This window comes from Loa loa (genome assembly GCF_000183805.2).
Source record: "Loa loa unplaced genomic scaffold supercont3.373, whole genome shotgun sequence".
NCBI lineage: Eukaryota > Metazoa > Nematoda > Chromadorea > Rhabditida > Onchocercidae > Loa > Loa loa.
In genome coordinates, this window is record NW_018108553.1 from 43,908 (window position 1) to 48,846 (window position 4,939).

Below are 4,939 nucleotides of genomic sequence, written 5' to 3' on the forward strand. Positions count from 1 at the left end.
ATATATATAATAATAATAATAATAATAATAATAATAATAATAATAATAATAATAATAATAATAATAATAATAATAATAATAATAATAATAATAATAATAATAATAATAATAATAATAATAATAATAATAATAGTAATAATAATAATAAAATAACAATAATAATAATAATAATAATAATAGTAATAAATGACGACGATTTTGTTTAATTGATATTGGTTGATGTTTATTAATAGATGATATTTGATGATAAATTTTATATTATCCTTTCTTTCTTTCTTCTTTTTAAACTATACGAAATTCTTCGTTCAAAATTTTCTTCCCTTTCTTTTTTCCATTTCTTTCCCATACATTATTTGCTCGGAAGATCTCATTTATGGGGAAATATAATATTATCATTGATGATATTCATTATTTTTTTAACTAATGACAATTATAATTTCGGATTAAATATAGTTGACAGCTATTATTCCCAATGTTTTCATCTCGCACACAGTTATACTACAAAGTGATGCTAGATAAATCAGCATACGCGTTATTTCAATTAGATCACGATGGTTAGAAAAATTTAATTATTCCGGCAAAATAATTAATCATAAATAATCGTTTATATATATATATATTGTTATATTAACTGTATATTTCATGAAATACTTTCATTTTCTTCATTTCTGATTATTTACTTCGTGCCACTTACGATATTGCAAAATTTCATTTCACGATTGAATGATTTGTTATGCTGATGACAAGATGAAAAATTTGTTTGACCCTTCCTTCACAATCACTTCAGCTAGTAGATTTAAGTTATCGCATTCTTAGCAAGTAAATTTATTTCATAGCAATTTTAAATTTTATCAATTTGCTTATTGTCCATTAATCACCCTCTTCTAGCAATTATCACTTATCAAACTCTTTCACAAATTTGCACATTAACGTCAATTTTTTTTGATTTATTTGCATGTAAATGAAAATTTCCCTTCCTGTTGATGCAATTTTTGTTTTCTATAAAACTCTATTTAAAAGTATTTTTTGTACTTCAAAAAATTTCAAAAAATTTGCAAAATTTTAATTCAAATATTAAATTTGGGAATTTTTTAAATGATTGCATACTTGATCAATTCATTTGATTAGTGTATTCTTTCATATATTATTTTTAAACTTATAAAAACCAGCATTATTATGGTTGAACGGGGAAACAGAGAGAGAGAGAGAAAGAGAGAGAGAAAAAATAATAATAAAAAATGCAATAAATTTTATTTCTCTTCTCATGCATTGTTAGATATGCTTCATTTATTGTTGTTCTAAGATTCATTAAATTCGTAAAATGGACAAACTAACCTTCAAAAGTTATCTTTTGCTATTCCCAAAAAGCAAATCTTAGATCTTTCGATTGAAAATATAATTGAAATTTAATTCGAATAAATTTCGACATTTATAATTATTTAACTTTTTCATCATCAAATTCAATGTTTCGGTAAATTATTTTAATTTATAAAAAGTCAATCATAGTATGATTGAATAGTTATTGGAGAAGAACATAGTATGAATTAAGAAAATATTACACATTGTATTACTAAAAAGTTCTTTTTTTTAAAGTTTAAAGCTACTAAAAGTACTTTTTAAGGTCAATCAAAAATACAAAGTTTTTTTTCTTTTTTTTTCGATAATCCATTGTAAGAACTATTTAATACTTTGAAACGTTATATTCTTACTAGTTGAAAAGATTTAAAAAAAAATATATGTACATGTATTTCATTTGTAAAATTATATTATATCAATTGAAAAGTGAAAATCTAAAAAGCAATACATTTTTTTTTTTAATTTAATGAAGAAATGAATTATTTCTTTTAAAAATATATTATTCAACAAAATTTTTTTTGCCTCAAAAACGAAAATAAAAGAATCAAATATCAGATTGAAAAAGGGAAATGAAAAATGAAAAGATATTATTTTTAAGTATTTATTGCAAAAACTTTCCATTCTTACAAAATTTCACGAAATATAACAAATAACTAATTGAAATAAGTGAAAAAAAAGTTAAAAAAAATAAAATAATAATAACCCTTCGATTATACATAAATCGATTGAGAAGGGAAGAAAAAAAAGGAAAAAAGTGGATGAAAATTTAAGGTTATTTAAAATTTTTGAAATAAATTTTGAAAACTTTGAAAAAGAAAACAACACATTTTACGAAATTTTCACAATAAATGAATAAATTATGCAAAAAATAATGAAACATACATCTTTTTGTTGCCCTTCGAAAACTGATATATTAAATCATAGGCATGGAATTTTCCACTTTTATCTTTATAATCCGATTTTTTTTTCGCTATTAATCCCAGAAAACGTATTTCATTGTAAAATATCAAAATTCCGGATAAAGTCCATGAGTCCTCAAAACTTTTAGATTTTATGAAATAACCGGATACGGTAATGAAAAGTCCTATGCAGTTTCTTTTCCTACTTTTATTTTTTTTTTTTAAAGTGTGTATGATATTGATGTTTCGCTGGAAATGTTGAGGGAAGTAGTGAAAAAGTAATGGTAAAGGTAATGAATGCATAGATAAGTAAAAAGACATTATAATTGACTTAGTTTGTTAATTGATAAGCTTTTACCTTCCAAGTTGGCTACAGGTAATACAGGTAAAAATTCAAGTAATAAATCCACAGTAATAAATGCATTTATAAACAAATTTCGATGCAAATTACTGCTGAAAATGAGGAAAAAGGGAAAAAAAGAAAAAAAGTTTATGCTAGATAATTATCAAATAGCCTTTTATGCTTATTTGTTAAGTACTTATTTGTTAAGCTTTTTGCTTTTATTGATGCGACATTTTATTTCGCTCATTTTAATTTTTTTTTTTTTTCGACACTTCGTTCATAAAATGTGTCTTAGAATTCCTTTATCTTTTCCTTCATTTTTTATTTTTTGCTTCAGCTTTGCTTATCAGAGTTTTGCTTATCAGAAACAGGCATATGGTATGCTTATTGTCTAACAATCTACCGTTAGTTATTTATATTCGTTTATGAAAAGCTTACAGAATTTATTATTTAAGATTATATTGTTTGTTTGGTGTATAAATGGGTAATTCTCACGGATTTCATAATCATCATTTGGCTATTGTTGATTCCAGTGATAACGATATGATGCGTTTATCTCTTCCTTTATCATCATCATCATCATCATCAAAATTACAACAAGTAAGTTTGTTTGATTGTTTCTTTCATTTCTTCTTTTTTTTTCTTTTTCCTAAAATATGGGAATAATATTGCTGCACATACGCTATCAGTAATATTTAAATTATACCAAAAATTTGTTGATATAGAATGCAAAAATATTCGATTAATCTGATTTAGAATTAAAATTAATCAATTCCTTGATTCTTTCCATTAATAAATTCACAAATCATTGAAATCATTTAGTTATCTTTAACTGATGAATTTGCATTGAAACTTGTTATATTAAATTTTGTTTCGTTCTATTCTATTATCATTTCATTCCGTTTTAGATATTTCAGTAATTAATTTTTTCATTTTCATCTATCAGTTAAATTCAATGTATTTTCTCTTTATTGATCAAATTTTATATCGAAATTTGAAAATTACTATTACTTTTACTATTACGATTACCATTACATGGAAAATGTTAACGGATTTCAATATGCAAACATTACTACTAATTATTTTCATGAAAAATAAATTTTAAACAGACTGAACCGGTATTCAAGTAAAGAGATACACTATGTTAATCCGATTAATAATTTCTTTTTTTCAATTCAAATAGCATGATAGTTTTAGTAATAATGATAAAATAAACAGATGATATTTTTGGAAAAAAAGAAATAAAAAAAAATTTTGCAAACAAATTTAAGGTGCCGTAAAAAGAATATAATTTCTAATCCTATCCAAAATCGATGATCATTGCTTCAGTTTTTTCTTTCTTTTTCTTTTTTAAGAAAAATTTTCCTAATCTTAAAGTAACCTTAAAATAAAATAAATCCTACTTATAGATGTTTAAATCTAATAAATATTCCAATCCTTTTATATTCCTGTTTTATAATTTTAAATTCTAATCAATTTTTATGTAATATTAATTCATCATTGGGAAGTAATTCCTTTAAATATACCAAATGAAGTGTGTTTTTTTCCTTATTCAATTTCAAATAATTATTAAAAACTACAAAAAAAAACACTGAATTTTAACTAGTAAAAGAATACGAAGGAAAGAAAAAAAAATTAATCAAACGAAAAATAAAAATGGAAAGGAAAGAAAGTTGGAAAATCGAAGATCAAATTTGTTAATTAGAAATGAAACAAAATAAGTTGCTAATGACAGCGGTGACAGTCACTTAGTTCAACTTATCCATTAGCAAACTTTTTTTTTTGTTGTTTTTCATAAGATTTTCCATTTTGTCTTAAAAATATAGCTACAAATCCAAGTTTAACTCTTTTCATTTCTTATGTTGACAGCTTCTTTTTGTTGTTTTATCATAAAAAATGCTAACTTTCTTAGTACTGAACAGGTGTATATATTTCGTTCAGTTAATTTATAAATTGTTAATGAAATAAGAAAATGAAATTGAGAAAAAAAATTGGATGAATTATTTCGAAAAAATATAAAAATCTTAGAATGAAATAATTCTTTACTTTTTCATATTTACGTGATTTATACATTTTTACTTTTTCATCCTACGCTAATTCATTTTCATTAATTAATTTATTTGCGAGAAAAATGAAGGAAGATGAAGTTATAATTCGTTTAAATATTGAAGAAAATTTCTTTTCATTGCTCAAAATTTTTATTCCATTTAATTTCATTTTTAATCCTTTTTTTTTCAATTACATAAGGATGACCAATAATGAAATACATACATATATATATATATATATATATATATATATATATATATATATATATATATATATATATATATATATATAT